Source organism: Ambystoma mexicanum, chromosome 4p, assembly GCF_040938575.1.
Source record: "Ambystoma mexicanum isolate Mex_15411 chromosome 4p, UKY_AmexF1_1, whole genome shotgun sequence".
Classification (NCBI taxonomy): domain Eukaryota; kingdom Metazoa; phylum Chordata; class Amphibia; order Caudata; family Ambystomatidae; genus Ambystoma; species Ambystoma mexicanum.
The window spans coordinates 301990345-302012433 of NC_090927.1; the positions used below are offsets into that span (position 1 = coordinate 301990345).

At 50.2% G+C, this 22089-nt stretch overlaps 1 protein-coding gene across 7 annotated transcripts in view; it reads left to right on the forward strand.

Annotated features, from left to right (window-relative positions):
• Positions 1 to 22089, forward strand: part of ITSN2 (intersectin 2) — a 2589317-nt gene that overhangs the window by 1751936 nt on the left and 815292 nt on the right. The gene's annotated exons all lie outside the window — the stretch shown is intronic.

Below are 22089 nucleotides of genomic sequence, written 5' to 3' on the forward strand. Positions count from 1 at the left end.
ACATTAACAAACAGGGGGGCACACGCTCTCCAAATCTGTCCAAACTAGCTCAACAAATATGGAAATGGGCACTCAAACTGAAAATATTCCTATTCTCACAACACGTTCCAGGGGAACTCCACTCTCTAACCGACTCACTGAGCAGCGATCCCCTACCAGAGGAACATGAGTGGCAACTAGACCCAAGGGTCGTAGACCACCTCTTCTCTCAATGGGGTTTCCCCATGCTAGACGCTTATCCTTGTTGCTCCTATGTGGGCAAGACAGCCATGTTATCCACATCTGCGTAAACTGCCTATGTGCAATCCCATCACGCTCCTGTGCCAGACCAATTTACTCACTCCGCACAGGGGATTAACAGTTCACCCGCAACCTCACTTTATAAGCTTGGCAGCGTGGCTCCTGAAGTCAGAGTTCCGACATCTTAACCTACCACAGAGGTGTATGGATATCCTCAAGGAGGCACAAAAGCCAAACACTAGACACTGTTATTTTGACAAGTGGAGGAGATTTGTAATTTGGTGCCAGTCTAAACAAACCCCATCCCACGTTCTAAACTATATGCTCCACTTGCTAGACTCAGGGTTAGTATTCAATTCTGTAGGGGCGTGGCTATGAGGGCCATGTAGGAGGACGTGATCTGGAGGAGCTCCCGAGATCCTGAAATGATCCGGGCGTAAAAGTGCGCAACGATGGGCCGACGACTGCTGAAAATACACATGTCGGTGTGTGAATGATTGGACCATGCTTGGTGAACTTTTGGAAGGTGTAGGAAGAACGGCGGCAGCATTCTGTGCGGAAAAGACAAGGAGCACCGGAGACAAAAGACGACACAAAATGGCCGACCAATGTCCGGAACAAAGGAAGGAGCAGGCCGCACGGTGATCGAGCGAAAGAGGCGTACTGGGTGCGCATTTGTCACTTGTGCAGAATACAGGTCCTCTGGGTCATGCCTAATAGAACGGTGAGGCCGAAGGCGAAGCAGCCCACCCTGGATGACTTCGCTAAGTTGTCCCCTGGTCAAGAAAATACCAAGAGCATGGATAAGTCGCCTGCAGGGGATAAGTCGCCTGCAGGCAGCATGACGGCAACGGGCACTAACCAAGAAGTCCTAGCTGCGATTGCAGACTTAAAGGCGGCCTGGGAAGCCAAACTCGAACTAGCCGTCACTGAGCTGAAAACGGCACTGGACCTTAAGGTTGGAGAGGTGCAGGAGGAAGTTAATCTACTCCGGCAGGATTTCAGGGCCTTGGCGGAGCGCACAGAGACCCTTGAGAAGGAAGTGAGCCCGAATACCGCAGATTGTGCCTCCCATAAGGCCGAATTGCATGCCCTGATAGAGAGAGTGGGCAACTTGGAGAGCAGAGCGGAGGAGGCGGAAGGACGCGCCCGCCGAAACAACATCCGCATCGTGGGCCTACCGGAGGGATTGGAGGGCCACGATCCCACGGAGTTCATTGAGTCCATGCTACTGCAAGAGATACCCGGAGGAGCCCTATCTCAAGGATTTGCGGTGGAACGGGCACATAGAGCTCTAACAAGGAGGCCGCCGCCAGGAAACCAGCCTAGGCCGGTGATAGCCAAAATTCTGAATTACCGGGACCGGGAGAGGATATTGGAACACTTCCGCAAGGGAGGAACGATTATACGAGGAGCGGCAAACATCACGGCCTACCCGGACTATACCCTGTCTGTGCAGCGTAGCCGCATGAACTTTGGGACGGTAAAGCGGAGACTGAGAGAGGCGGGCCACAATTACATGTTGCTGTATCCGGCAAAATTGAAAGTTATACATAAACACAAAACTTTGTTTTTTGAGACCCCGGAGGATGCCATGGGATGGCTCGATGCGCAGGGATGTCCCCAGGAGTCTGAAGTTCGGACGGAGAGAGAGCATGAAAGAGATAAGTAATGCACAAGGAGGGTGCCACAAGATGGCGCGGCACGGACCCATGGGACTTGAATATAGTCATTTGCGCAACCTTCAGTAGAGAAGGTCAGACGGTTACACTAGCTTTTATGAGCACTGTAATTATTATTGAATTAATGGGAGCCTTGCAGAGCGGATCTCTTTACCCCACAGTAATCTTAGTTAAGTGGCCATTAGGGCGACTTCACCCTACTGAGCTCTGGGCATTGTTTGGTGCTTGCAGGGCTAGATGTGGGGGTGCCTGAGTTCCGAGAATGGAGCTGGGCAGCAGTTGGGGTGTGTGGAGTGGGGGAAGGGATGGGTGGAGGGTGGGGAGGAAAGTGGGGAATTTGTTGTGTACATAGTTATGGGTAGTTTGAGCTTGTACAAGAGGCTACAAGTAAAGTTGGAGAGCTGTATCTGTATCACGTGGGCAAAGGGGATTCGCTACACGGAAGGGAAGAGGACACTCATGAGCTATGGGGGACCTTAAGATCGTAACATGGAATGTCAGGGGACTCAACAGTTACTTAAAGAGAAACAAAGTCATGATGTACTTGAAAAGACAGAAGATTGATATTGCGTTGTTGCAGGAAACACATCTGACCCGGCAAAAACTGGAACTGGTGGGGAAGAAGTGGAGAGGTACTGTAGTAGGCTCTCCGTATTCTGCCTACGGTAGGGGAGTGCTGGTCTGGGTGGCACTGCACGTTCCGCTCCAACTTACACAAGAGGTGGTGGACACGGAGGGGAGGTTGGTCATATTAAAGGCTTTGGTGGAGAATAGAGAGGTGTGCATTATAAATACGTATGCCCCAAACCAAAATACTGCAGCATATTTTAGAACCCTGTGTACTCATCTGGGCGCGTGTATGGGAGGAGCGGTTATTTGGGGAGGGGATTTCAACTGCGTGCTCAACCCCAAGGCAGACAGATCCGATGATAAGATTGATAGGCCCACCCCAGCAGCCAAGGTATTGCAGACATTACTCGACGACTTCGGGCTGGCAGATGTTTGGAGGCTGAAACACCCTAATGAAACACAGTACTCGCATTACTCAGCCCCGCAACAACTGCATACGAGACTTGATTATTTTTTTGCCACGCCAGATGTGGTAATAGAGACCACCCAAATAGACTGCAGAGCGAGGGTCCTGTCGGACCACTCGCCTCTGGTTCTGAGCTGGCAGTACTGCCGCCCCAGGGCGCGGATACCGACATGGCGCCTCCGGGCGGAGGCGCTCCGGGACCCGGTCTTCAGGGAAGATATCAGGGATGCGATCACACAGTACTTTGAGGAAAACACAGGCAGTGTGGACTCAGCGTGCATGCTCTGGGAAGCCTTTAAGGTGGTATTGCGGGGTGCTGCTATTGCTAAATCAAAAGGCCTACAGGGTGGGGTCCTAACAGAGTTAGAGAAAGCGGAAGCGAAATTGGAACGGGAAAGCAACAGGGCAGGAGGGGATGCGGAACTTGTACTCGAACTACAGCAGCGGTGTGCAGAGCTTTGGGAAAGGCTCTGCAACCTTAACTATAAGAAGTATGTTGAGAGGCAACATGCAGGTGGGGATAAAACTGGCCGCTTGTTGGCGTGGTTATATAAGAGCGAAACCCCTAGGCCCCCGATTAGGACGATAACTAGAGAAGACGGGGAGGTAGTTGACACCCAAGAGGGAGTCAACGAGGCATTCTTAGACTATTATAGGACATTATATGAGGACAGGAGAGGGGACAATCGAGAGGAGATAAGAGAAACTCTAAAAGACATGGAATTACCTAAGATTAGTGCTGAAGAAAGGGAGGAGCTGGACGCACCGATTACCTTAGAGGAATTGGAGGAGGTGGTGAAGCAGCTGCCCACCTGTAAGACCCCGGGCGCGGACGGATTCCCTGGCGAGTTTTATAAAACATATAGAGAGGAAGTACCCCCCCCCCCCTATGCTAGAGATGCTCAATGAATCTTTTGAGATGGGCCGGCTGCCGGAATCGCTTAGAGAAGCGTTAATTGTGCCGCTTCCTAAGCCCAACAAGCCAGGGCATAGCTGTGGCTCCTATAGGCCTTTGTCAATGTTGAACCAGGATAGCGAGATATTGACGGCGGTCCTGGCCAATAGGCTGCGTAGAGTTATTAGCAAACTGATACACCCGGACCAGACAGGTTATGTCCCCAGCAGAAATATAACCCACAACCATAGGCGACTCCACCGGGTGGTTGAAGAGGGGAACAAGAGTGAGGGTGAAATGGCGGTTGTGTCCCTAGATGCAGTCAAAGCTTTTGACTCAGTGAGGTGGCCATGGTTGCTGGAGGCCCTGAGGGAATACGGGATGGGGCCGTGCTGTGTTAGGTGGGCAAAATTACTATACAGTGAACCACTGGCCAGGTTGCGCACAGGATCGGTTATATCTGAGAGATGGCAACTTAGTAGGGGCACCAGACAAGGGTGCCCCTGGTCCCCGATGTTATACATTCTAGCCCTGGAGCCCCTGGCAGTGTACCTCAGACAACAATATGACATGATAGGTATTGAGGTAGGGGGAGAGAAACATCTAATATCCTTGTATGCTGACGATTTGCTACTATATCTGAAATATCCGGAGGAAAATCTTCAATATATTCTAGAGGTTATGGAAAGGTATGCAGAACTGTCCGGCATAGCGGTGAACCCCCAAAAATCGAGCATGTTCCCATTGGGGAGCTACAGAAGAGCCCCTCTGGAGCGGTTGCCAGTGTTGTCTGTACCATGGGCGGTTGATTCCTTCCGCTACCTCGGAATAGATGTGTCTCACACGGTAGAGGAGGAACACTTGCATAATACCGAGGTGGTTGTGGGAAAAATCCGAACAAGTATGAAGTTTTGGGAGAAGTTGCCGCTGGCGATGATGGGACGGGGGCGATGCTCAAAATGGTGGTCCTGCCCAGGCTGTTAAATTTCTTCAGTAATATACCGTACTGGATACCCAAAAAGTTTTTTGTCAAACTGAATAGCATGTGCAGAGACTTCCTATGGCATGGCACTCGAAATAGAGTGGTGTTATGGAATCTGCAGAACTTCTATGATAGAGGGGGCATTAAGCTGCCAAATTTTGAGGCCTATTATGTAGCTGGTCAGTTGCAATATGTAACCAAATGGCTTTCTTATGAGGTAACTTCTGAACTTGGGCTGTTTGGACAGGACTGCACTCCGGTTTACCTAAAGGAGATTATCTGGTTGCCTAGACTTGAAATGAAAGAACGCCCGGTTATGATGTTGCTTGGGTGGAAGATGTGGCGTAGAGTATGCCGACTGATGGAGAACCAGTACCCGTGTTCCCCACAAGTGCCGCTAGTGGCCTTAGCAGGGGAAGACAACCAACTAAGAATGATAATCAGGACCTATTGGGAATCGGTCGGGCTGGTCACATTGGGAGATGTATGGCAAGAGGGGATCATTAAGGATTTCGAAGAACTGGGGGAAGAGGCAGGCTTGCACAGAGGCCAATATGTCAAGTATCTTAGGCTAGTGCAGATTATTCGTAAAACCTGGCCAGGGACTGTTCTGGCGGAGGAGCCAGACGCCATTATGGGGACAATATATGACACATCAGAAGGAGGGCACGAGATCTCTAGATTGAATGAGATGGTGATGACCCGGGTGGGGAAGGATTTGACGCATTTGAGGCTGGACTGGGAAGCGGAGGTGGGGGCACAGATGACCGATGGGATGTGGGAGCGTGCTATGGGATACCACAAGAAGGTGTCCAGAAACGCCAGATTGCAACAAATACAGTTATACATAACGCATAGAGCCTATATGACCCCGAAGAGAATATCTAAGTTTGTAAATGCAGGAAGACAAGCATGCCCAAAATGCGATAAAGAAGACGCTGATATGACACACATGTTCTGGTCTTGCCCAGTGATTGAAGGTTTTTGGGGGGAAGTGGCACAAAAACTAGCGGATAAAGGGGTCACGCTCAACATAGATACGGCCTGGGCCTGCCTGTTGGGAGGGTTTCCCAGACCACGGAATACTAAACATGTTGGGAAACTGAGGGACCTGGCATGTGTGCTTGCAAAAAGGATTGCCATGGGCTGGAAGCAGTGCCACAAGCCACGGGTTGAGGTATGGTGGCGGGATTTGCAAAAATGGGCGGAGGCTGAAACGGTAGTATGGCAGGAGGCATGTAGCAAGTGCGGGGAAGAAGTGGGTAACCTGATGGCATGGAGAGTGTTAATTACAGGACTGTTTGGCACAATAATGGATTCTGCAGCTTCGGAAGGAAGCGATATCCGGCCACACGCAGAAGATACAGAATGAGAAACGCCAACAAGCTCTTGAGGGGGGAGGGATGGGGGAGCAGTAGTGTGCATTAATTGATGTTCATGTGTCTGTCGCAAATAATACTGCTAGTTTGGTTTGTATTGTTTATTTGTTTTTAAAATAATAAAAACTTAAAAAAAAAAAAAAGTATTCAATTCTGTAAAGGTCCAACTGGCGGCCTTGTCAGCTTACACCACCTCCCACAATAAAGTATTGTGATGGAAGGTGCCGGTCATCAAAGCATTCGTGGATGGAGTAAAGAGACTCCACCCTTCAATTTCAAACCCACCACCAGGATGGGATCTCAATGTAGTACTCGCTAAGCTCATGTGACCCCCTTTCGAGCCGATTCACAAGTCAAGTCTTAAACACCTGACTTATAAGACCGCCTTCTTGGTGGCTATTACTTCCATAAGAAGAGTTAGTGAATTGCAAGCATTGTCAGTGCAGGATCCTTTTTTTGTCACACACAAGGACAAACTGGTTTTACGTACTCATCCTAGGTTCTATCCTAAATTCATCTCAAAATTTCATGTGAACCAGTCCATTGAGCTTCCGGCTTTCTTCCAGAACCCAAAAAGCTCAGCTGAGGTAAAACTCCACATACTAGATGTAAGGAGGGCAGTCCTTTACTATGTAAACAAGACCAGACCGCGAAGAAAAACATACCAATTGTTTGCCTCCGTAGCCCCAGGCAAAGAAGGGGACCACATTTCCAAAAATGCCATCTCCAGACGGATATTCAGATGCATACAACTGTGCTATTCTCTCTCAGACAAAACTATGCCTTTCGTGCCAAAAGCTCACTCCACAAGGAGCATAGGAGCTACTCTGGCATTTATTGCAAATGTCCCCTTAGACAGCATTCGCAAAGCAGCTACATGGAGCTCAGTACACACCTTCACTCAGCACTACTGCATTGACACCCATTCCAAGACAGATTCCCAGGTGGGACAAGCGGTTCTAAAACATCTGTTTGCCCATGAACCTTCTCACAACCCACCACCTTCTCCTAACACTGCTCGCTAATCTATGCACAGCATGTGATCTAAGCAGATTCCACTAGCCTCAGAAGGGTTACATTACTCACCGTAATCGTATTTCTGATGCTTGTATCTGCTTAGATTCACATGCGCCCACCCGTCCTCCCCTGGAGAGAAGGTGAATGGATGATTATGAGCTTGTCTGATACATATCTGCTTGGATACACCTGTACTCATGCTACACTTCATACTACCTCATGTCAGAAACAAAACAATCTGAGGGACCTCGACGCGTAAAGGCCCATGGGTACAGTGGATGTCACACCAGGGATAGTATTACTGGCACGTCCCGTCGACGTCCCTTTTCGAATTTCGGAAACAACAACTGTAATACTCTGCAGCTTCCACTAGATGTCGGCCTATGCACAGCATATGAATCTAAGCAGATACACGCATCAGAAATGCGATTACGGTGAGTAATGTATACCATAGGCTGCGTATTTCCACTTCCATAACCCGGACAATATGTTTTTCCTCCTCACTTTCAGAGTTAGGGGGGGGGGGGCTTGATCCAATAATGCTATAGCACCCACCTCTATTTCTAGGACCAGACCCAACAAGTTCTGCGATACCCAAATGTCTCTCCTAGAGGATGTCCTGTGAAAAGGAGAGAAGAAAGTATACCCTTTAGTATCACCCCTCTTTTTCCTCCAGGCGTCCACCAATTAAAGTTTATCTATTTTCTCACCTAGTTCTCTCGAGGGTCTACCTTGAGTTACCGCCCTTCCCTTGCTCCTATCCGCCCCCAGATCCTAACCTATGTTAAATTCGCTTGATAATATAATTTATCCCTTAGCAAATCTTTCCAACATGTTCAACATTTTCTGTATAAATCCATCCTGACCCGAGCTGGGCGCATATATGGAGGCTAGCGTATAAAGTTCCACCTTCTCCTGTAGAGTAAACGCCACATACCTCCGATTGGTGTCTTTTTCCCACTCCCTAACAGTGATGTCTAAATTGTTCTGCACCGCTATCAACACCCCTTTTTTATCCCCCCCCCCGTTAAACTGGAAGATTTGTTGATATCCCTGTATCCTTATTTCGAAGGGATTGGGTCCTCTGACGTATTCCATATCGATGACAGTAATCACCACAGCTGTGCTGCTTTGGAAAATCTTTCTGCGTCCTGCGTCGATGCTGTTGATACGCCGCCCTCGAGGACCTCCTCCGACGGCCGACGTCACTGGATGTTATAAGTAGGACGCACGATGCCCGTAGCCTCAGTTCCGTTTTTTCTGCGAACGTGTTCGCTTCGGAGATCTCGGCACGCCTCGACTCTTTGGAGTTCTTTCTCGGTTCTTTGAACCCGTTTCGTTTTGTGAAGTCTTTCTTCATGAATGTGTCTACCTCGTCTTCCACACCGCGTCCGGGCTTTAAGAAGTGCGGGGACTATGGGTCCAAGATGTCGGTTATGGACTTGCACGATGCCCGCCTCTGGTGCCTCGGGGAGGCCCATGACACGGATGACTGTGTTGACTGCCAGTCGCTCAGGTCTAAAGCCTTGCGGGAGCGCAAGAAGTTATCGGTAGATAAGGTGTCTAAGCCACGGAAGTCAAGGTCTGCGGGGCTTTCGACAGACGATTTGAGAGGCAACTCTCTGCGTCGTCGTCGGAAGTCCAGTGGGTCTCGGTCCCGGAGTCGGTCCCGCCACTCCTCTGCCTCTTCGAGGCACTCCCGGAAGCGCCATCATTGGTCGCCTTCCCCGTCCTCTTCCGAGGACTCCGCCCGTCGGCGGGTCGCTTACCCTTCCAAGCAGGCGACACCGGAGGAATGGGCTTCCTTCGGGAAGAAAATGTTAGCGATTCTCGAATCGCAGGGCTCCCGGTCCGTCCGCCCCTCCGAGTGGGGTCGGTCGTGATCGGTCGAGAGACACCGCTCGCACGCCTTTGGGCTCGGGGGGTCGGCATGATTCGCGGGAGAGGTCCCGCTCGGACAAGGGGAATCGTTCTCGTCATGCCCGGTCCAGGTCCCGGTCCTCGACGCGCTTGAAACTGTGTGAACCTGTGATGTCTTCGAGGAAGACGTTGATGCCGGTGGCGCCGAGGTTGTCGACGGACTCTTTCGAGGCCCGCCTCCGAAGAAGTCGTCGGCGCCCAGGCTGTCGAAGGAAACGCTCGGGGCTCCGGCCTCGAAGCCTGTGTCGACGCCATCGATGCTGTCGGCGCCACGTTCGCCATCAACGCCGATTCCCTCGATGCCTTTCGAGGCTGTGTCGACGGGGGGTACCCCGAGGCTCGGTGGAACCCCCTAGAAAGGCTCTGGCCAAGTTCAATCATGGCTTTGGTTCACATTCTATGCCTTCTTACCACCATCTTGAGTTTATTTCAGAGGTGGATGAGGGCTCTGATGATGGCATGGTTCCTAATGTGGTGCCAGACGAGATTCCTTCGGGTCATAGCCAATTTGAGGACCTGAGGCAGTCCCTGCACGATGCTAGTGGGCTGGACACCTCTCCGGAGGTGGAGTTTTGTAGGCCTGAGCCTGGCACTCATGCCGACTCCTCGTACCGGCACCTTATGTCGAGGGTCACCGAGTACTTTGGTTGGTCTGCTCCCCCGGGGGAGTTTCTTCAGGATGACCTTACGGATATCCTTGACCTTGGTCCACCAACTGACCCGGTACTGCCGTTTCATATGGCTCTACAGAGGAGGGTGGCGGTGGCTTGGACTGCTCCGGAGAGTCTCCCGGCAGTGGGCAAGTCTTTGCCGTGAAAATACCGCCCAGCCAGTAGCGACCCCTGCTACTTGTCCAAGCACCCCACTCCGGAGAGTTTGGTGGTGCAGGCGCTATGGCCCCGGCAAAGCAGGCGTCGTATCCTACCATCCCTCCTGATAGGGACGACAAGCGTTTTGACGGCTGGGCGAAGAAAGTGTTTTCTTCAGGGGGTATGGCGCTTCAGGCGGCCAACTCCGTATGGGCCTTGTCACGTTTCACGCACACTCTGTGGAACTGTGTTTCCTTAGCGGCTGAACATATTCCCAAAGGGAACTGTTAGGAAGAATTCTCTGTTTAGGCTGAATTTCCTAACCTAGTGAGTCCCCCAGCAGCTTTGCTGGATTTCGTGGGGTTTATTTTTTTCTCCTGCCAAGAGTGAGACTCTTTTATCCTCACTCTTGGACATGACTTGAGAGTGTTCTCTGTGACTTGCTATGTGCTTATGGGCTGGGGGGGTAATTTTCCCCATAGGCCATCATTGGTTTTTGAAATGTGTGTTACACAGCACCCTCGGTGCAGTAGCACAGGGGTGTCTTAGAGACCCCCAAACACCCTGGGACTGACTACTGTCTCCCTGGGTCTGTAAAGTTACCATTGACTTTACTAGTCTTAACTTAGGAACTTAACCAGTACAAACCATTTTACTGTGGAAGTACTGGTAGGGGCAATTAGATTGCCCTTGGGTCTGTTGTCGAGGGGGTACTGTCCCGTCCCCCCTCGCCGAGTTCTGGCTGGTGGCAGTGGATACCACGGAAGTATTCCACCGGAATATTCCCCAATGGGATTTCCCATTGGTTTTGGATGCACCACTTTTTGGTGCAATGTTAAAGATACCGCCGGTTTATTTATTTAATATAAATTCACCGGTTGGGATTATTTGCCGGAACTCGCCACCAAAATGGCGTCTAGGTTCACTTCAGTAACCCTGAACCCGAGTCGAGCCTTTGTTCCCCTTTCGGCGGGCTTCTGCACAGAAGCCCTCCAAAGTGGTGCCATTCTGTCTGGGTACCACAGGGGGTGTGGGAGGGGGTTTAGGCACCCTGGACCGAGTTGCCTTGCCAACTCAGGTCGCACTCTAGTGTGATTGGCCCAAGTGGTGAGCCACCCCGCTCACCACTTAGCATGTTTGAGTGACAGCTAGACTGTATGAATGGGGGTTTGCTGCATAAAAGCAGGGTTTTTGGGACTGGTTCTTCAGAAGTCGCCACAGGACCTAAGAAGCCGAAGAGGGAGAAGCCGAGCCGACCTGCCAAGACGACACCACCGGTGAAGCCCTGCAGAATCGTCTCACCACTTTTCCCGACGACAGAGGAGATCTCCCGCCGGAGAGTCTTCTTCCCTTAACTGGTGGGGACAACCAGTTGCTGCCTTCTTTTCGCCGTCCCGAAGCATCTTGTGGCCGCCTTGCCTGTGCCAAGCACCCCGGCAACCGGGATACCACTTTTTACCTCAACCGCGAAAGAGGGGGTAAAAATCCTTTGTGACCGGAGAACTCCACGGCTGGCCTCATCCCTGGTGGTGCAACGACCTGCAGCCTCCCTCCCCGTCGAGACCACCTCTTCCTCGGGACGACGCCGCGACTTACACCCACTACCAGGAACGACTACCACCGCTGGAGGAATCTTTCCACTTTTAAAGGTACTGTGATCCGCCCGGCTTCCATTGCCACCGATAGTACAAGGTAGATTTAGTCCTCGGCTCTCGAACCTGGGTAGGTCTGGGACACCCTAACTAAACTTTTCAGAACCCTAGTAAAACCATTTTCTACTCACCTGCAAAGACTTGTGGCATTGTGTGATCTTGGGCACATTTTCGCCTGGCTCCCTCTCACGCGGGCCCCGAACTAATTCCCCTTGTTCCACTATTGACTGTCTTTGCCAACCTTATGTGAAAAGTGTTTTACCTGACTGCTCTCTTTATGTCTGCCTTTTCCCTCCCTTTTGGTAATACTTGTTGGAGTACCATCTAATGTTAAGCGCTCACCTCTGGTTGGAAATAAGTGGTGTTAACTTAGAATTGTCCAACAAACGATTAGGGATGTACATATGAGTAATAGTAACTGTGTTTGACTTTCTTATCTTTTCTAATGTGCTAGTGTAGTTTATGAGTGTATCTTTAATAAATAAGTTTATACTTTGACACCTAGCTCTGGTCAGTGTTTGCTTGTGCTATTGTAACTCTGTACCTATTTATGTATCCTCCGTATACTGCCTAACTCTTCTTGAGGGAAGTCTGACTGCTCAGCCACAGCTACCACAGTGAATCTGTGCGGTGCAGACTGCTACCAAGTGGGTTTACTGCCAACACCTGTAGTCTTAAATCTTTTGCAGTGGTAACAGAGGGAACTGCACAGGTTTCTGCCTAACAGGAACGAACGGGATGGTTTCCTTGCCATGGTTCAGGATGGCAAGGATGCCATGTGTGAGGCTGTTCAGTCGTGTTTGGACATGGCAGATTGCGTCAGCCGGTACATGGCGGCAAGCACCGTGATACGTAGGTTTTCGTGGTTGCGGAAGTCGGGGTTTGCTCCTGATGTGCAGGCCCGGCTCCTCAACATGCCCTTTGACGGGGAACATCTTTTTGGCAGCAAGGCTGACGAGAGCCTTGAGAGGTTGCAGACCTCAAAAGCTGCAGCGAAGTCGTTGGGCGCTGCAGTTCGACAACCTCCACCTTTTCGTCCTAGGGGACAGCAATGGAGGGGAGGTTCCTTTCGTTATTACACATCTTTTGGTAAAGCGAGAGGAGCTGCCAGTCAAAGGGGCCACCATAGGAGTGCCAGAGGTGGAAAACAAGGTACTCGAGGTGCTAAGGCTGCTCGGGATGTTGCCTCTTTGCAGCCAGGCAACACCGCAGCCGCTTCAGCTCAGTCATGAGGCCATGTCACATGGTTCGCCGGTTGGGGTAAGGCTGGCGCAGCATCTTGCAGAGTGGCACCCCATTACTTCAGATGTGTGGGTTCTGGAGATCATAACCTACGGCTACTGTCTTCCTTTTCCGGTGCAGGCCTCCAGACAATCCACCAGGGAATCTCTCTTTGAAGAGTCCGGATCCGCTCCTTGTGCAGGAAATTCAATCCCTGCTGGAGAAAGGCGCCTTAGAACTGGTGCGTATAGCGGAGAGGAACAAGGGATGGTATTCCCCTTATTTTTTGATTTCCAAGAAAGACGGGGGATTGAGACCCATCATGGACTTGCGTGATTTGAACAAACTCCTCAGGAAGGACAAGTTCAAGATGGTTACTCTCAAGTCCTCCAGGCCCTTCAACTTCAGGACTGGTTGGTGTCTCTCGACCTCAAGGACGCTTATTTTCATGTGCCGAAACAACCAAAGCACAAGAAGTACCTGAGGTTCGCGGTTGGCGACTCCCACTTTCAGTTTCGGGTCCTGCCGTTCAGATTGACCTCCGCCCCGAGGGTCTTCACCAAGCTCATAGTATTAGTGGCAGCACATCTCAGGAAAGGGGGGATTCACGTCTACCCCTACTTGGACGATTGGTTGATCAGGGGGAGCTCTCCCGAGCAAGTCCTGGATCATCTGTCCGTCACCTGCCACTCCCTTCACAGGCTGGGCTTCTCCCTCAATTTAAAGAAGTCCCATTTGACGCCAACACAGCGGCTCCAGTACATCGGAGCAGTGCTCGACACTTCCCTGGGGCAGTGTTTTCCTCCCCAGGTGAGGGCTCTTCACCTTCAGAAGATGGTACACAAGTTTCAGCATGCCCAGACGCTCCCAGCGTTCGAGTTCTTGAGGTTGCTCGGCCTCATGGTATCCTGCATTCTTCTGGTGCCAGAGGCTCGCCTGCGGATGAGATCGTTGCAGTGGGCACTCAAGATGCATTGGTCGCAGTCCTCCGGTAGGATGTCGGACCCGGTTCAGGTGCCGCCCTCGGTCGCGCAGGACTTTCTGTGGTGGGCCGTCGAAGGCAACTTGATGAAGGGGGCTCCGTTTTGGCTTCCCTGGCCGGAGGTGACGATCGTGACGGATGCATCCCTCACGGGATGGGGAGCTCATGCCAACGAGCTGACAGTCAGCGGTCGTTGGTCTCCGTCGGAGTCCAGACTCCATATCAATCTGTTGGAGCTGAGGGCCGTCAGGCTAGCCCTGAAGGCGTTTCTGCCGATTGTCCGAGGAAAGAATGTCTTGATCCTGACGGACAACACAGTGGCCATGCACTACCTCAACAAAAAGGGGGGGGGCAGGGTCGCTTCCTCTGTGCAGGGAGGCGATGCAGCTCGAGTTCTGGGCCATCCAGCAGGAAGTTTCGATCTCGGCAGTTCATCTGCCCGGAGACGAAAACGTGACGGCGGACGCTCTGAGCAGGCAGAGCACGATCTCTCACGAGTGGGAGTTGGCTCAGGAGATTCTCCTGGAGCTCTTCGCCCTTTGGGGGACCCCTCAAGTGGATCTCTTCGCCTCCAGTGTCAACCGGAAGTGCGAGAGGTTCTGCTCGCTGGAATTTCCTCCAAAAGGAGCCTTAGGAGATGCGTTTGTGGTGGAGTGGTCATTCCCACTGCTGTACGCGTTTCCTCCAGTCCCCGTCATCCCGCAAGTGCTGCAGAGGTTACGGAAGTTCGGTTCCCGCATGATCCTCATTGCTCCGGCGTGGGCTCGGAGGACGTGGTACCCGGACCTTCTCGACTTGTCCATCTGCGCTCCACGTCGTCTTCCCTAACGAGACGATCTGCTCTCACGGGAGGGGGGTCAGGTTCTCCATCCAGAGGTCAGATCCCTCAACCTTCACGCTTGGCTTCTGAAAGGTTGAGGTATAAGGCTTGGGACCCCCCTGAAGACGTGATGGAGGTGTTGCTCTCGGCCCGACGGCCAGCAACAAAGTCTCTTTACCGTTGGCGTAAGTTCTGCGACTGGTGCAGAGTTATGTGGGTCCTTTTGCATGTGACATCCCCATGGTTCTGTCCTTTTTACTTTCTTTGGCCCACAGGGGCTTGCAAGTGGGGACCATTAAAGGTTACCTGGCGGCGCTGTCCATCTTTAAGCGCTCGTCTGAAGAGTGTTCCTACTTTAAAATCCCTTTAATTTCACAGTTTCTGAAAGGGCTCACTCACTAATGTGTTCCCTCCGTCACCTTTCCTGGTGCCCGGTTGGGATTTAAACCTTGTTCTTAAGTTTCTTATGGGTGCTCCGTTTGAGCCTTTACATTCTTGCCCTTTGAGGCTGTTAACTCTGAAAACTGTGTTTTTAGTTGCGGTTAATTCCGCTCGCAGAGTGAGTGAGTTACAGGCACTTTCAGTTAAGCCACCCTTCACTGTATTTCACAAGGACAGGGTTGTCCTTAGAGTTCGTCCTTCTTTTCTTCCGATGGTGGTTTCGGAATTTCATTTGAGCCAGAAGGTTGTTCTTCCGGCGTTCTATCCTCCTCCACATCCTAGTAAGGAAGAGGAGAGGCTCCATAGGCTTGATCCTAGGGGAGCTTTAAGCTTTTATGTTTCACGCATGTCCCGGGTCAGAGTGGACGATCAGCTCTTTATTGGTTACGCTGGAAAGCGTTTGGGACAAGCTGTGACGAAACACTTTGTCTCGCTGGATTATTTTGGCCATCTCGGAGTGTTACCGCTAAAGACCCACCGGCTGGCTTGCGGGCCCATTCTACCAGGGGTATGGCTGCATCTACTGCCCTGCAGAGGGGTGTTCCTATTCGCAACATCTGTGATGCAGCCACCTGAGCTTCAGTACATACATTTGTATGTCACTATTCCCTCGATTCCATCCGAGGACAGGATCTGGCCTTTGGCAAGGCGGTCCTTTGCTTTGCTCTGCTATTTGATTGGCAATTCTAAATTTTGATTCTAAATTCTTTCCCTCCTCCTTGCTGTGGTACTGCTTTGGGAGTCTGTCATAGATATGGAATACGTCGGAGGACCCAATCCCCTCGAAGAACAAGTTACTTTCTTACCTAGTAACGTTCTTTCGATGGGATGGTCCGACGACTTATTCCATATCGCTCCCTCCCTAACTTCCCCGCTGCAGAATGTCTTTTGCGATTGCAGCTTACGTTCCGCAAGGCTTTGTGTCTCACTGGCAGTAGACTAATGTCACACGTTCTGGGAGAAAAAACTACAACTGAGGCTACGGGGGTCGTGCGTCCTACTTATCACATCGGATGACGTCGGACGTCAGAGGAGCTCCTCGACGACGGTGCATCGACGCAGGACGCAGACGCCGAAAAAAGTTTCTGAAGCAGCAAAGCTGTGGTGATTACCTGTCATAGATATGGAATACGTCGTCGGACCATCCCATCGAAAGAACGTTACAAGGTAAGAAAGTAACTTGTTCTTTTAGTTCACAAACCACACATGCCACAGCACCACCAAGTAGTAATCCCTGGATGTTCAGCTCCAGTTCAGAGACACTGAGCAATGTATTATAGGTGTATTAAATCACCTGAAAAGCATACATTTTAGCACCTTGTTATGTGGCAATACACTATGGGTGTGCAAATTACCCAGTAAGTAGTGCATTGCTCTGTGGCTTTGAATAGGAGGTGAGCTTCCAGAGGTGCTACTAGGTGATGCAGTGACATGGGTGGTTTAACTGAAATTGCCTGTTCTGCTCTTGCATTGCATATAAACTGATTTTTCAGCCATCTTATTTAAATCCACCATATCATAGATAGTGTTTTAGTAAACATGCCCAAATTGCAAGGATGTCAACTGCACCGCACTGATAATTTATAAGGAGTATGAAATGCATATGTGGTTGTTGCATCATTGACAGAGCTGTCAGTCTTCGGGTGACAAAGCTATGTATAAAATAGCACTTTTAGGGAGAATTCTCTGTAAGGCTAATTTCCCAAACCTAGTGAGTCCCCCAGCAGCTTTGCTGGATTTTTGGGGTTTATTTTTTTCTCTCCTGCTAAGAGTGAGATTCTTGTGCTCCCACTCTTAGACATGATTTGAGGTGTTCCTTTAACTTTCCATGTGTTTTATGGGCTATGGGGTCTTTTACTCCATAGGGTCTCATGTTTTTTTGATGTGGGTTACACAGCACCCTCTGTGCCGTAACCCAGGGGTGTCGTAGCGACCCCCCAACATAGACTCCATACCCTGGGACTGACTACTGTCTCCCAGGGCATGTAAAGTCACCATTGGCTTTGCTAGTCCCAAATTATGAACAGAAACCAGTACAAACCATCATATTGTGGACGTACTGGTCGGGGCAATTCGATTGCGCCGGGGTCTGTTGTTCGAGGGGGCACGTCTCCGTCCCCCCTGATCGAGTTTTGGCTGGTGGCAGTGGATACTACTTTTTATATTCGACCGCGAATATATCTCTATGGGATTTTCCCATTGTTCGAGGCTACCAACTTTAATTATTTAATTCTTATAGCCTCAAACATACCGCCGGTTTATTTATTTAATATTCATTCACTGGTTGGTATTTTTTGCCAGAACTCGATTCTAAAATGGCGTTTGTGTTCTCTTCTGTGACTCCAACCCAAGTCGAGCCCTTTGTTCAACTTTTCGGCGGGCTTCTCCACAGAAGCCTCCAAAAGTGGTGCCACTCTGTCTGGGTTCCACAGGGGATGTGGGAGGGGGTTTAGGCACCCTGGACTGAGTTACCTTGGTAACTCAAGTCGTACTCTTGTGTGATTGGCCCAAGTGGTGAGCCGGCCGGCTCACCACTTAGCATGTTTGATTGACAGCTAGGCTGAGTGAATGGGGGTGTGCTGCATAAAAGCAGTGCTTTGGGGACTGGAACTTCAGAAGTCGCCACAGGACCTAAGAATCCGAGGAGGGAGAAGCTGAGCCAGCCTGCAACGACGACACCACCGGTGGAGCCCTAATGAACCGCCTCACCACTTTTCCCGACGACAGAGGAGATCTCCAGCCCGGAGAGTCTTCTTCCTTCGACTGGTGGGGATAACCAGTCTACCTTCTTTTCGCCTTCCTGGAGCATCTCGTGGCCGCCTTGCCTGTGCCAAGCACCCCGGCAACCGGGATACCACGTTTTCACCACTACCGCGAACTGAAAGGGTAGTACCTTTGTACCGGAGAACTCCGCGGCTGATTTCTTCCCTGGCAGTGCAACAACCTTCATTCTTCCTCCACGACGAGATCTTCTCTTCCTCTGGACGACGCTGCGACTTGCACCCGCTGCCAGGAACAGCTGCCCCCTCTGGAGGATCCTCTCCATTTAAGGTACCGTGTTCCGCCTGGCTTCCCTTGCAACCGTTTGAACGGGGTGTATTAAATCCTCATCTCTCGAACCTGAGTTAGCCTGGGACACCTTAGCTAACTTAAGGCATTGAAAGCCAGAATATTTGAGTCTTTTGCGCGTTATACTGCACAAACAACACTATCTCACATATAAAGATCCATTCACAATTCAAACCCCCGCCCCTATTCATAGCCTTTTAAACCCTCTATCACTTGCTTATCTCCATCACACCCCACCTTTATCCACCTCATTTACTGGCCACACCATCCAATCCCAACTTCCACACTGGCTTTCACAACGAACAACCACAGCTCCCCTTGCAGCAATCTCTACCTTGGCGACTTCAACCCTGGTAGTTCCTATCCAGACAGAAACCCATATATCTTCACTCCACTCATCCCGTATGACCTCACACAACTCACCACCTACCCTCACACTCACTCACACAGCTGACCACAACCTGGACCTTTTGATTTCAAACAAAAATGTCCTGTCTGTGGAAAATCGAATCTGAGTGTCGTGGCCAGACCACTTTAAAATCCCTTTCAACTCACCCTACTAAAGAGGCACCCACCATCTGCCCACAATCCCCCTTTAGCCCTTATCCAGACAAATCAAGACATTACAGACACTGCTTAAGCACCACTCCGACTCGCCTCTGGAAGCACACATGCCTCCATTCTCCTCAAACATTACACCATCATCACACATGCACTTGAAAAAATTGCCCCCCTAAAAACACTAAAACCCTGCAGCCTCCACCATGTTCAACCATTCCCTCCTCTCTTTCAAGCAGGAATTCAGATGCCTCGAAAGAGGCAGGCAAAAAAAAACGTGCCCTGTGTAAGGATGTAGAAGTAAGAGATCGACACAAAGGTGGCATGGTGATTGCTACAAACTTTTATTGTACCCGAAAGAAAAGGGAACACCCTAACTATCCCAAATACTAAGAGGGTTTTCCCTGCCTCAAATAATAAAGAAAGGAACCGGTCAGAATGTCCAAAATAATAAGTGACCACTGTCGTATAAACTCCTTCTTTCCCTAACACTAAACACCAACTAAAGGTAATTCTCCGCCTTTTCCAGAGAAATGATCGTCTTCTGAAAAAAGGGTTTTAATGTTCCTTTTGAAACTAGCCAGGTGGAGTATTTCCCTTCCCCTGGTATCTTGGTTTCACACGGTTCAACAATAGAAGAGGGCTCATAAATGGCTGATTTCCCTTACCTAATGAGTCCCTCAGCAGCTTTGCTGGATTTCTAGGATTTATTTTTCTCACCTGGTAAGAGTGTGAGCCTTTTTTCCCACTCTTGCATGTGTTTTGCTGTGTGTGTTTTCACTTTTTGTGTGATCTTGAGCACTGGAGCCTCACCTACTCCATGGCCTCATAGTTTCATGTGTTTTACACAGCACCTTCAGTGTAGTGACACAGGGTTGTCTTTGAGACTTAATAATAATTTTCTGGGGCTGGTTAGTGTCCCCCAGAAAAGGGTAAAGTTGCCATTAACTTTACTTTAGTCACTTTAAACCACAGACCCATTACACCCCATCTTGCATGGAGTATTGGAAAGGGTTAACTCTTATCCCTTTTTGTCTGTGCCTCTTGGAGCATTGTTTTGCTCCCTTTACATTAAGACTTGGCTGGTGGCAGTGGTATCTACCCTAACTTTTCTACCGCGATTATCTTATATAAACATGGTAATGTTTTAGGCTATTATATTAGCCTCGAACATAAACCCGCTTCAACAAATACATTTTATTTTGGCTCCGGCTGGGTTTATTCGCTATTTCTTTTTGTTACGCTTTCTCGTGTTTTTCTCTGCGCGCCAAACCGGGGACGACTTGTTTGTTTGCTGACTTTTCACGGGCTTCTGTACAGAAGCCCTCCTTCAGGTTCCTGAAAGTCTAGTTAGGCAGGATGTGAGGGAGAGATATTCGGACCCCTGCCATGGGTTCCCTTGGTGAACCAAGTCGCACTCCTGTTTGATTGGCTGAGGGGACTGTCCTTGCCAGGGCAGCCACCCTGCTGTGTGATTGACAGCCAGGCTGTATGAATGGGGAAAACTGCATAAAAAGCAGGTCTCTGGGACTGGAAAGGCAGAGTCGCCACTGTAATGAAAGAACCAGCGAGGAACTGGCAGAAGGGGACCCCTACAACGACTAAACTGTCCGGTGAAGCCCTGCTGCAGGTCCGAATCTTCAGAATCCGACGACAGAGAAGGTCCTCCAGGAAACCTCTTCCCTTGAGCTGGTGGGACCAACCAGTTTGCTGAAACTGCAAGCCAGGACCCCTCCTCTGGGCGAATTCGCTGTACAGAGCTACAGTGGGCTGGATAGCCAGGAAGGTGAGACCCTGCTTGGGTTTTAAGGAGCGTACTTTTTATTTGTTGCTTTGCTCTGCTGCTGGTTTCTTCCCTGGGTAGTACAGGACCCTCCAGTCTTCCTACTTCTTGTCAGTCTGACAGTCGCTTCCGGAACCGTGAGCCTGCAGGAACTACCAGGAACGTCCGCCTCAGCTACAGCTCCCTCTCCGTTTTAAGGTACTGTGCAAATCCGGTTGTCCGTTTCGTTCAACTGCGGTGAAGGCGTTTGAAATCTTTCTCCAATTCAAGGGCTTGTCCTTCTCTTCGAAATAACTTTTGTATCAACCAACCTTATCCGGAAACCGTGCCATGAACTTTACCGCAAACTACCATGAACTGTGTGATCTTGAGCAAAAGACTTTTCACCCATTGACTTTGGCCCTAAGCCTTTTCTACCTGATCCTATCTCTGTAGTTCCTCTTGTTGAATTGCCCTGAGTACGTACCTGTTGGTGTGATTTAATTTCTATTAACTTTGTCTTTCCCTCCCTTTTAAATTGTTGGAGTGCCATTTTGCTCCCACTTCATTTTGTGAGCTTAACTTGTCTGGAATTTAAGGGAAGTGGTGTGGTGTTTTAAGATTGTGATTTTTAGACTGCTTATAATAGTGTACTGTTAAACAACTGAATAGTGAAATAAATGTATATTCTTTTACTTGAAAACCTTGAGTCAGTATTTGCCTGAATCATAATAATTGCTGTCCTTTGTGTAACTATTTTATACTGCTCACTTACTCTTGAGATAAGTCTGGCTGCTCCGCTACTGCTACCCCTCTAACTGTGTAGTACAGGCTTGTACCAAAGGTGAAATTGTACTGTCACTTGTAGTCTTAATTGTGTGTGGTGTTCCCAAAGTGTACTGCATATAATTCTGCCTAACAAGGCCCCAGGCCCCAGAAGGCCTTCTGGACAATGCAGAGGGTTTTGAACTTAATCTTGCAGCCACTGGGAGCCAGTGCAGAGATTTCAGGCCTGGAGAGATACGATCCCTGGGCTTCAGGCCAAGAACAAGTCTTGCAGTCCTGTCCTGTTCTAGATGAGTTGCAGAGGGCGAAGAGTAGAAGCAGGCAGATTTAGAAAGAGGCTGTTGCAATAGTCCAGCCTAGAGAGATCCAGCACTCTGGAGACAGTGAGCTTCCGGGGGAAGGAGAGGACAGGAAGAATACCTCTGAGGAGGTGCAGCTGGTAGTGTGACTTCTTACAGATGTCAGAGTTGTGAGGAGAGAATGAGAGTGTGGAGTCGAAGATGACACCGAGGTTTTTAGCTTCACAGGTGGGAGCAGGAAGAGGGCCAAGAGAGGCCGGCCAGAGAGTGACAGGAAAGGAGGGAGCAGGTGTGCCGATGTCTTACTTGCATTAAGGCAGATATCACTGGCGGCACACCACTCCTGCATGGCGGACAGGCAGTCAGAGATGAGAGAGGGAGAATAGGTGGCTGAAGGTAGCCTGAAAATTAGCTGAGTGTCGTCCACATAGCACTGGAAGTTGGGGCAGAGCACAGCAATGCAGTGGGCAATAAGTGCCAGGTATTGGTTGAACAGCCAGGGAGAGAGGTTGGACCCATGGGGAACACCACAGGTAGAG